This window comes from Camelus ferus, chromosome 4, assembly GCF_009834535.1.
Source record: "Camelus ferus isolate YT-003-E chromosome 4, BCGSAC_Cfer_1.0, whole genome shotgun sequence".
NCBI lineage: Eukaryota > Metazoa > Chordata > Mammalia > Artiodactyla > Camelidae > Camelus > Camelus ferus.
In genome coordinates, this window is record NC_045699.1 from 47098948 (window position 1) to 47111054 (window position 12107).

At 40.1% G+C, this 12107-nt stretch overlaps 1 protein-coding gene across 5 annotated transcripts in view; it reads right to left on the reverse strand.

Annotated features, from left to right (window-relative positions):
- ALG2 (ALG2 alpha-1,3/1,6-mannosyltransferase) overlaps positions 1-12107 on the reverse strand; it is a 523116-nt gene that overhangs the window by 273032 nt on the left and 237977 nt on the right. For all 5 annotated transcript variants that reach the window (XR_004319360.1, XR_004319361.1, XR_004319357.1 and 2 more), the window contains one exon: positions 4027-4211. The gene's annotated coding sequence lies outside the window, so the exon portion shown is untranslated. The remainder of the gene's footprint in view (positions 1-4026; positions 4212-12107) is intronic.

A 12107-nucleotide genomic window follows, 5' to 3' on the forward strand; every position in this document is an offset into this window, starting at 1 on the left:
CCTTTATCCAAGATTCCTTGGAGAAGTGATCTCCTGATCTACTGATTTCCTACCTCTCCTCTGCTGCTTATTTTTCTTCTTAGAACTGACTTACACTATATTATGTTACATTGTACCATATTATATTATGCCATACCATATTGTGTTTTATTATTTTAGATATTATATTATAGTTTACTGTTTGTCTCCTCACTGGAATATAAGCCCACAGGGACAGGTATTTGGTCTTTTTCATTTGTGGCCATATCCCTAGCATTTAGATTAAATTGATATACTTTCAGAGGCTGTGTAATGCATCCTTGAACCCATCAGGAGACCAGAACTAACTTTCAGTTGGGCGGCATTCATCCAGCTTGGTTGATGATATAATCAAGGGCTTAGAGAAGACCCTATATTAACCAAAGGTGTTTTGCCTGGAGCTGAGGAACAAAGAGGAGTGACTAAAGAGCTCAAAAGACCCAGCTCACAGGAGTTAGGTAACTTGCCCAAAGTTACAGATAGAATATAGAAAAATTGAGATTTGAACTGAAGGGGTTCAGAACATGCCACCCCAAAATATGCCACTTTGCATATTGATTATTTTGAGCTGAAGGCACATGCAGGAGGAGTTCTCTGACCTCCCCCATCTGACCTAAAAATAGGTTATAAAATTTCCCATAAGCAAGTGACCTCCCTGCAGCAGGAAGAGAACATTCTTATTACCAGGTGAGTTGACACCAAAAGGGATCTGTACAAACAAACTTACTGATATAATTCTTATCTTCCATTAGTTTCCCCCATATATTTCCTACTCACTTTACCACAACTCACTGCCCCTAGAGGCTTAAATGCCTTTTCCTTTGTCTTGTCACTTTTTGTGCCACAAATTTGTCCACAAATTTATCATTGTTAAAAAGGGTATATAATTTCTCATTTCTAACAGCTTCTTAGTATTCATTTATTTTATGAAGGCTCCCATATACATGTAAAAATATGATAAAATTTGCATGCTCTTCTCCTGTTAACCTGTCCTATGACAATTTAATTCTCAGGTCCAGCCACAGAACCCAAGAGAGTAAAGGAGAAGTTTTTCCTCTCCTGTAGAACCATACTCTAAACAATGCTACCCCCCTAATGTGTTTAAATAGAATTGAATGTTCCTGCAGCAGTCCCCAGAGGTAGGTGAGTTGGACCCTGGAGTTAGTTCCTGTAGTATGAAAGGATACCAAAGAATTTCTAGAGCAAATAAGCAGAGACATTGAGGTTGGACCACAATGACCACTCCAGGGACCTCTGGGTGGCTGTTGCCTCTGACACCCAGGAAGCTGTGAGAAGTGCAGCCTCCTCCCAGACCTAGGAGGGTCTCCCAAAAGAAGACTGCAGCCTATCGGTCCAGCCTGAGTTGGTATCATGGAATTTACCCAGAGAAAAGGCGAACTTCAGCTTGATTAATGATTGTGAAACTCTTTGAGTTTTGGTTCCTAGGGACTGCTTCTTTCTCTAAATTCTCTTGAAATCTCTTAGCTATGAAAGCTGGTCACTAGAAGAGTGTTTGTAAATATCCTTCAAGGGGTCTTGACTCCAGAGGCTTACCAGGTCCTCTGAAGTTAGCAGAGGAGATGGATCAATGTCTGTCCACATATCTAAGGAAGGAGACGTTTTCAAACAGGCATCACTAAGCCTTGATAAAGGCACTTCTCCCCTGTCCTGGGAGAGGATGGATCCTGTCCCTTCTGTAGCTCCTAAATCCTAGTGCACTCTGAAGTGAACTGTTTTCACCAACGACAGAATATGTGAAAATCCTCAGCAAGACATTCGGATCTCATATAAAAATCAGTTCCCATGATCCCCCAGACTCTCTCACTGTGCTCTGTGCATTACCAATAACCAAAGTTATTCTTCTCTCCAGAGCATGCTGAGAGAGAAAGCTATTTTACTGAAGATTGTTTCTTTGACATTCACGCTCCAACAAGGATAGTCTCTTCTGGGTCTAATTTGACTTCTTTATGTGCCAAGAGGAAACTTTCTATCTGAAGGGCAGGCATACAGATAACTGAAGAGCCTTTAGGAGGTACTTTATAATTTCCTTGAATTTCCTAGAATGTTTGGAGAATAATGTGTATTGATTACCTGTCTCTTTCAAAATGCTTAAAGTTCTCCTATCCTTTCATTTTTTTAAAAGGGAATTAACAGTGAAGAGAAAAAAATAAAAAATATACCAACTTACTCACCCATGTTTTCTGACTGAAAGGAGTGTGGCTTAAAATCCCATGAAATGTAATAGAGTCCATGCAAGGACAAGGGAAGCCAAGCAGCTATTCCTGATAAATTTGGAATTGGGGTCATGGAAATAAAAGAGATGGCAGTGACTCTTTGAGACCATGTCATAATCTGAACCTGACACTAGGATGGCCAGCATGACTGCACAGCGGCTTCAGGAGTCAAGGGTCAAAATCAGGAAGACGTAACCTTCAGCTGCCCAGCACAAAGGGAAGTGGAGATCTGAACATACCACAGACCTAGTCTGTGTCACTTAACATGTAAAGCATGCGACATTCCTAGGGCAATGTTCTGACAGAGAGTTCTGCTTCCAACCAATGAATTGGCATAAACACAATAAAAAAATTAAAGCTATGATCAATGATGTCACATAACAGCAAAACAAGTTTTGTTTTGTTTGTTTTACTCTAGTGCCATATATGTAGGATTTCTGAGCTCTTTTTTCTTGCAGCCTCAGCCTTACTTGGTCACCCCTGGGGACTGACATTTTAGCACAGTGAAGACCACCTATTCATGACACATGGATGAGCCATGGTACACATGTTGAAGCTTTGCTAGTTGAAAGAGCACTGGATTTAGAGACAGAGGACCTACATTCCTGATTGTTTCTACTAGCTGCATAACTCAGCACAAATCACCTAATTTTCTGAGTTGCTACATCTATAAAATGCAAAGTCTGAAAAATTCAAAGGACTAATCTTATGAAGTAGGCATTATCATCCCCATGTTACAGACGAGGAAACTGTAGCCATGGAGTTAATAAGGAAAAGAACTGAGACATCATAAGATTTTTTGGATTACTTTTCTAGTGTGTGTCTATATCATTTCCTGAGCTGGCCTTTACCAAGAAAGGAAAGGAGTGATCAGGAGTAGACTTCACAGTGTGGGAAGCCCAGGAAGGGGCATGAGTGGAGAGGGGAAAGAATGGTAGTGGAGCTACTGCTTATCCACTCAACACTCAAACCCATTCATGCTCTCATCCCTTGGATACACCCTCCCAGCTTCTAAGGTGAAGAAAAGGTCAGTTTCGAAACCTCTGAGGACCAATGCAAGTGGAGTTGCCTCACAAATGGAAACAAAGGCCTGGAGTCCACTCAAGGCACTGGATGATTCTGGAGCTTTCGTTTTTACATTAAATACATTATACATTTAATGCACTGTGGGTTAATTAATTAATTAATTAATAGTGCATTAGAAGTTTCACGTTAAACTTCCTTTATTGCGCCCAGTTTCGAGTATGGGGTGGCAAAAAAAATAACAGCTCCTGAAACCATTTTCTCTATTTTTCAAGGTGTCCTTTAGGGAAGTTAGAGTTACAACAAAGGAAGTAAAACAGAACCTTTGTTTTGGGCTCCTTTCTAGCTTTCCCGTAAGCCTTGGGTCCACCCTCAGTGCCAGCGCCAGCCCCACCTCCTTTACTCTGACAGGTTTCAGCTGCAGCCTCACCTCCTCAGAGAAGCCTTCCCTGGCTCCTCCCAGAACCTTTTCAGCCTTCTCACTCAAAGCACTAGGAACCTGTCCTCTACAGTATATCACATGCTTATATTTGTTCCATTGAACTTTGGTAATTATTGGTTAAGTGCTTGTCTTCCTGAGAGACTCTGAGCTTCCTGAGGACAGTGACTGTGTCTGTTTTGTTCACTCCTGAGTCCACAGAGCCAAGGGCAGTGCCTGGCACATGGCAGTAGATGCTGGATAAATATGTGTTAGCGGAATCATACCATGTTCATTAGTTTCTCCTTCCTCCCCAAGGTCTGAATCACTCACCACCAAGAGCTATTCGTAGAGCATGCACAGCGTGTGGCGTTGTGTTGGGTGACGTGGTGCCCAGGAACTCATCTCCACTCCTGGAGGGAGCTGGTGCTGAGCCAAGAGGCAACCATCATTGTGGCATCTTGAAAACACACTGTGTTTGTAGTCAGGACAACCTGCTTCAAGCTTCAGTTTCCCAACTGCAAAACAGGAATACAAACACCTAAATTCATCTACCTCTCAGAGTTGTTCTGAAGATCATATGTGAAAAATAGATCAGAGAAGTTTATATATTATGCAGCATCTTACCGTGAACTGTCCAATTTTTATAAGTGGTATAAGAGGTGGGTGACTTTTCTTAAGCCCTGGAGCAGAGCTCTTGTGTGCCTCTCTTTATCACTTCCTCCTCTCCAAGCCCCTCACAGGCATGTGGTCCCAGAGCTCTCATGGCCTAACCCCTTATTTCAGAGACAGGGAAACTGCAACATAGAGAGGGGAAGAGACCTGCTCAAAATTGCACGTGGCATCAAAGGCAGAGACAGGACTAGAATCTGGGTATCTGGTGTCCTTCCCACCCATCTACCTTGTGTTGCCTCTTTCCCATGTCTCCTTGGACCAATTTCCATAACCCTCAAAGGCTCCTTCTGCCCCTCTTGACACCATTCCAACCCTCACAGCACAGACTACAGACACACAAAGCCTATCAGTTGTTTGTTAAATATGAATTTAGTTGGATGTATAGTTGTTAGAGGCCCCCAAAATATTTTTGCCTAGGCCAACTTGACCCTATTAATCCTTCATTTTCCATTCATTGATTATTTTAATGAGGCACCTAATCAGCATCCCCTCTTATTCTCTCTCTTTGCAAAAATTAACCCATTTTTCCCTTATGGAAGAGAATTTTAGATTCATTGTTATTTGATTCATTTCAGCAGATCAAAGCCCAAGTCTGTGTAGCTGAGGTAGGAGCAGAGAGAGGGGGATCATGAAGGAGGAAGAGCAAACAATGCAATGGCAACAGGAGGAAGAGCAAATAGTGCAACGGCAACAGCAACAGTAGTAAGAGCACCCACTCACTACACCCTCCATAGCAGTGCTGTGCTAAGCCCTTAGCCTGTGTTATCTTATTTACTTCTTACAAGAGAAAACAAGGGAGTATACTGTGTTTAATAATGGCCGTCAAAATTCATGTCCACATGGAACCTTATAGATGTAATTAGTTAAGATGAGGTCATACTGTATAAGAAGAGAAAACAGAAACACAGACACACAGGAAGAATAGCATATGACTACAGAGGTAGAGATTGGAGGGATGCATCTATAAGCCAAGGAGTGCCAAGGATTTCTGGCAACTACCAGAAGCTAGGAAGAGGCAAGGAAAAATTCTTCCCTAGAGCCTTTGGAGAGAGTAAGGGTCTGCTGACACCTTGATTCTGTATTTCTAGCCTCCAGAACTGTGAGAGAAGAAGTTGCTGTTGTTTTAAGCCATCTAGTTTGTGGTAGTTTGTTATGGGAGCCATGGAAACGAATAGAGGAGGTATTAAAACTCCCACAAGCTAGATGAAGTGAGAAAGGGTTTCAAATTCAGCATCTTTGAACTGGATAACAACAGAAGCAAGGTGGGGGGATGCCTGTGATTGGTCTCCATTTTATGGGTTAGGCAACGTATAAATGACAAAATGCCAAGGCCACACAACAGTGACACAAGGTCACACAAGAGGTGAGTCATCCATCTCAAGTCAGGCCTAGAAAGATGCTCTTAAAAAACACAAATACCCTTCCTTGGCCCATCTCTGCTCCCTCCTCTGGACAGAGGGGGAAGATCATATCTCTTTCCCAGCATCATCCAGGGCAGGGCAGACTTCACAAAGGCAGGAACTCTCAGGCTCTTCCAGCCCCTCAGCCAGGCCGCTTTCTGGGTGTCAGGTCAATGGTTCTCAGATTTAACTTCCTAACTCTGACTTGTGGGGACCAAAAGGGAACCCAAAAAACTCATGGATCTTTGGTAAAGAACATAGTCTTGATCTAACAAGACAAAATTGGACTACATTTGAAAAAGCAGAGTGCTGTCAGCTTCTTATTTGGCCTTAAATGTGAAAACACTTCAACTAAAGTGGTTTCTTCTTGTCATTAATTCTCCTAAAGAGAAATCTACTTAAAAGTCATCACCCTTAAAGTGCCTTGAAAATTAGATGAGATTAAAATGATGATGTTAAAATGAAATTAAGTAATTGTTTTAGAGGGCAAGATTTTAGTTAATTGACCTAGAGCCTTGAGTGTCAAGCTAAAGAGTTCTAACTACTCTAGAAGCTACAGGAGAGATCATCAAAGAGCTCTGAGTCAGGAATGGTGTGTTCTCTGGAAAGGCATACTTGGCAGCCATGAAAGGATGGACTGGAGAAGAGACTAGAAGACCACATGAGGAGGTTGTGGTAAAGGCCCAAAGGAGAGAGCTGAGGCCTGACCTGGGCCTGGAGGGGCCAAGTGAGAGGGCAGATCAAAACACATTGCAGATGTACAATGGCATGTACTCCTGGCTAATTGTGGGCAATCAAATGAGAGAAATCCTGGATTTTAACAGTCTGTGAAAGTAAAAGGAGGAGAAAGAGCAAAGGTAGACAGGAATACAAGTCTGGTTTTGGCAACATGGAAGTTGATGTGACCATGGAAACCCTGGTCAGTTATCTGAATCCTGATCTGCTCGTTCTGCTTGTTTTAGTGACAGAAATATAAACTTCCATCTTATTAAGTCATTAATAGTTGGGGGTTTGGTTTCTGTCTCTTGTAATCAAATACAAGCCTAATACCAATTTGGGGGCTCTTCCTTACACCTACAGTCTCCTTTGAAAAGATAACTACTTCATCTCCAGAATGTTGATAGTTTTGAAAGAAGCTTCTGCTCCCTCTCAGAGTCCTCAAATTCAATCTGTTTTCAAAGCTTATAGTTTCTCCTTTAAAAATAACTTTTAGATTCACCTTTCCAATCTAGCATCCTTCTTGATGCTCCTGTCTAAGTGACTGCTCATCTGGTACTGCACCCCTCTTCTCCAGAATATGTAAGGAGCTCATACGACTTAATAAGAAAAAAAAAAAAAACCCAATCCAAAATTGGGCAGAAGACCTAAACAAGCAATTCTCCAATGAAGACATACAAACGGCCAATAGGCACATGAAAAATGCTCAGTATCGCTAATTACTAGAGAAATGCAAATCAAAACTACAATGAAGTATCACCTCATACCAGTCAGAATGGCCATCATTCAAAAGTCACAAATGTTAAATGCTGGAGATGTTGTGAAGAAAAGGGAACCCTCCTACACTGTTGGTGGGAATGTAGTTTGGTGCAGCCACTACGGAAAACAGTATGGAGATGCCTCAAAAAATTAAAAACAGACTTACCATATGATCCAGCAATCCCACTTCTGGGCATTTATCCAGAGGGAATGCTAATTCGAAAAGATACATGCACACTAATGTTCAAAGAAACACTATAAACAATAGCCAAGACGTGGAAACAACCAAAATGTCCATCAACAGAGGACTGGATAAAGAAGAGGTGGTATATTTATACAATGGAATACTACTCAGCAACAAAAAAGAATAAAATAATGCCATTTGTAGCAACATGGATGGACCTAGAGATCATCATTTTAAGTTAAGTAAGTCAGACAGATAAAGAAAAATACCATATGATATCGCTCATATGTGGAATATGAGAAAAAAAGGGGGGGACACTAATGAACTCATCTACAAAACAGAAACAGACTTGCAGACATAGTAAACAATCTTATGGTTATCAGGAAAAGGGGGCAGAAAGGCATAAATTTGGGAATTTGAGATTTGTGAATGTTAGTCACTATATATAAAAATAGATAAAAAACCAAATTTCTTCTGTATAGCACAGGGAACTATATTCAATATCTTGTAATAACCTTTAATGAAAAATAACAAGCAAATGAATATATATATATATATATATATATATATATATATATGAATGAGACATTGTGCTATATACCAGAAATTGACATATTGTAACTCACTGTACTTCAATATGAATAAATAAATAAATATATACATACATACAAACAAACTAGAATCTACAACCTCATACCCTTGAGGACTGTTACCATAAAAAAACAGAAAATTACAAGTGTTGATGAGAATGTGGAAAAATTGGAACCCTTGTGCACTGCTGAGAATGTAAAATGGTGTAGCCATTGTGAAAAACATTCCTCAAAAAATTAAAAATAGAATTACCATATGATCCAGCAATTCCACTTCTGGGTATGTACTCAGAATTGAAATCAGGGTTTTGAACAGATATTTATACACCCATGTTCACAGCAGCATTATTTTCAATATCCAAAAGCTGGAAGTGTCCACTGATGGATGAATAGCTAAACAAAATGTCGAATATACATATATATACACACACATACATACAATGGAGTATTATTCAGTCTTAAAAAGCAAGGAAACTCTGACACATGTTACAACATGGGTGAACCTTTAGGACATTATGTTAAGTGAAATAAATCAGTCACAAAAAGACAAATACTGTATGATTCCACTTATATCAGATACCTAGAATGGGCAAATTCATAGAGACAGAAAGTAGAATGGTGGTTGCTAGGGGCTGGGGCAGGGGAATGAGGAGTTATCATTTAGTGGGTTCAGAGCTTCTGCTTAGGAAGATGAAGAGTTCTGGAGATTAGTTACATAACAATGTGAATGTACTTAAAGCACTATTAAACCATACACTTAAAAAATGGTCAAGATGGTGAATTTTATGTTGTGATTTTACCACAACTAGAAATAATTTTTTAAATTAGAATTTATAGTATTTGGTGCTCAATTCTGGAAACACATTTGAATCACCTGGGGAATTATTAAAAGAAGACATTGATTCTTCTCCCCTCTCTTCCCCACCCGCCACTGGAGATAGTTATCTAATGGGTTTGAAGTACAGTTTTGGATGATTCTAATGTGTAACCACAGGAATCACTGGTACAGAAATTAGGGGAAAAAATGTCAGTGATCTCACACCTATTTTATAGACATGGAGTCTTAGAAAAAAATGTGGGAGAGGAAGAAGAAAGAGCTCACACCTTAGTTTAACATACTGAAGGTTGATTCCCACCCTACTACTTCCTAACTTTGTAATATTGGGCAACTTACGCCTCAGTGCCTGGCAAAGGACTCAGTATTTGCCTGATGCCTGGCACACAGGAAGCTATCCATTGATGTTAGACAAACAAATAAATAACACATCTCTCTGGTAGCATAATAACTATGATGTCACATAATTCAGAGAATTAGCTACTAGAAACAATAAAGGTAAAGTCCCACATAGTGCATGGCACACAGTAGGCATGCAATAAATGAGAGATATTACTACAAACACTACGAAAGGGAAGACCTTCAGAGATCATTTAATTCAATCTTTTCACTTAGCAGATAACAATGAGGAACAGTTAAGAGAAAGGATTCTTTACCCAGTGTTCATTTTATTGTATAATAGCCTTCCACTTTTTAAACTTCTGTTGTTTGAGGGTTTCTGTGCAAATACCTACACTATGACTTCCAAAAATCAATGCTGCAGTTCAAACTGTCACTTTTGACAGGAACTGGGATGTGTCAGATAAGCCTCAGGTGCCTTGCTCAGCAATGTTAGATGGCAGAATGTATCTCTTTATTACAATCTGTGGAACATCAAATCTGAGATGATGACCTTGAGACTCAGGTCTGAGTCACTCTATGTATTGAAGGCAATTTCCTGGGGTTCCCTGGGGAGTAAATCACTCCTTGCTGATTTTCAAGGGTTTTCTCTAAAATGAGGCATCAAAGCTTCCAAACTGTCAAGACCTCAGTGACCTACCAGCCACCCGTGGTGCCCTGTGGCTCTCAGTTATTCACTCCCTACAGAGTGTTACCAGAGGGAGGCACCCATTAAAAATGAAGAGTCCAAGACCTGAGGGTGCAATCCTGTGGTCTCCCTTTTCCCAGGCTCCCAGGTACCTCCTAACGCATGCTAAAGTTGAGAAGCACTGTCATTCCAGGAACCATCTGGCAGTTCATTCATTCCAGTGTTTAATATTTTATTGAGCAGGTACTCCATGCAGGCCCTGTCTTTGGCACTATAGATAAGGCCAGAGAAGACCTTGTTTTTATCTTCAAGGAACTCAGAATCTGCTGGAGGGCAGACAAACAGCAGGTGATATAGTACAGTGCAGCCATTCATTTCATTTCATTCACCAAACAATTATCAAGAGCCCACCATATTCTAGGCATAGATTCACATAAAGGCCTCATAATATGCATAAAGTATAGTGGTTAAGCCATGGACATGGCATCTGCCTGCTTAGCTCTTCTACTCACTATCAGAGTGACCTTGGGCACATGACTTAACCTCTGTGTGCCTCAGTTTCCTCATCTGTAAAATGGAGACAATAATGGCACTTTTCTCACAGGATAACTGTGATGACCAAATGAGTTAATATATGTAAAGCTTAGAATACTCTCCTGGCACATTGTAAGTCCTATGTAGACTTCTACAGGAAACTAAGCCTCATGAAGACCAAGATTTTTGTCTGTTTTATCCCTAAAACCTAGAGTGGTAATTGCCACATAATAGGCAATTACTAAATATTTGTTGATGTTGAATGAATAAATAAATTTCTGTGGGAGATTGCAGCAACATGGCCGACTGGAGCTGGAATTAATTTATTCTTCTCCTCTCTTATAACACATATATGTTGGGCAATATAAATAACCATTTAAAAATACATATCTGGGCTCAAAAGAAAGACAAATCCCCAGATACTGAAAAAGACAAAGAAATCACAGGCAGAAGTGTAAGCAGAAGCTGGCACATTAGAAATCTCAGAAGTTGCCAATTCTTTTAATGATGGTGGTGATGGGGATGATGAAGATGATGGCTGGAAGAAGATAAGTCTCAAGAAAAATTATGGGGCACAGTCTTTCTAGACCCACTATCTGGGAAGTCATTCTTTCTCCTGCTTTTGCCTGAGATGAATAGGACCCACATATTTACTAAAAAGATTTCAACTTTCACGTAGGTGGGGTTACCTAGCTCATCTCCATCTAAACTGATCATGTTCATCACATGATCGCTGGACTTCATACACTGAACAAGGCTTGGAAATTTCCCTGAGGCTCTTCTTCCTGGTCCTGGGTCATCCACACCCAAAGTCGTAGACTCACAGGCTCTAATGTTTAGAAGAGACGTGACAGGTCAACAAGTTCAAACTCCCACCCAGTGCTGCACTTCACTGTTGACCATAGCCATTAAGCTTGTCCAGTCTACTGATCATTTCTAAGGAAAGGACTCAACTTTCATGAGTCTGTTAGAAGAGATTAACATTGAGACTTCTTACAGCCTGCGATAACCTGTTCTGGCTCTAGCTGCTTGGGATACCAATCTATAAGGAATAATAAAACATTGGAAAAATAGTAATATGGTGCCTACAAACTCAGATTTCTGCATGATTCCTTTAAAACTGCCAATATGTAAGTTGGACCCGCTGAAAACAATGTAATACATTGATTGGAATAGAAATTTTAAAAGTATTCTTAGTCGGCACTAACCAGTCCAAGGTGAGTATTTTCATTCTTTGCACATGCAAAGTATACAGTGCATCTACTGGATGCACCACAAACTCTGAGACTAGCCAGCTAGTATTCTAAAATCAAATAGTACATAGTAAAGTGCTGTTCACTGGAAATGAGCAATTCCTTTTATTATTAAAAATTTAAACTCTTTAGTATACCTCCCCAAAAGGTATCTGATTCTGAAAATTCGCAATTCCTAGATAATTCTAAATAGATAAAAGTGTTATATGCATTGAGTAGACATAATAAATCTTTTTTTAACATAAAGAGGCACACCATTTTTATTACTAGAAAATCAGTTTCTCCCTGAACCTACTAAATATTAAACAAACATTTCGAGATTCTCTTTTTCAAAGGTGCCCATATGTCTCATTCTAGTCCTGGTTCTGTGTCATTGCACACACCTTCTCATTACCTGCCTCTGGTCCCCCAAACATCCATACCCATGCTTGGTCAGCCTC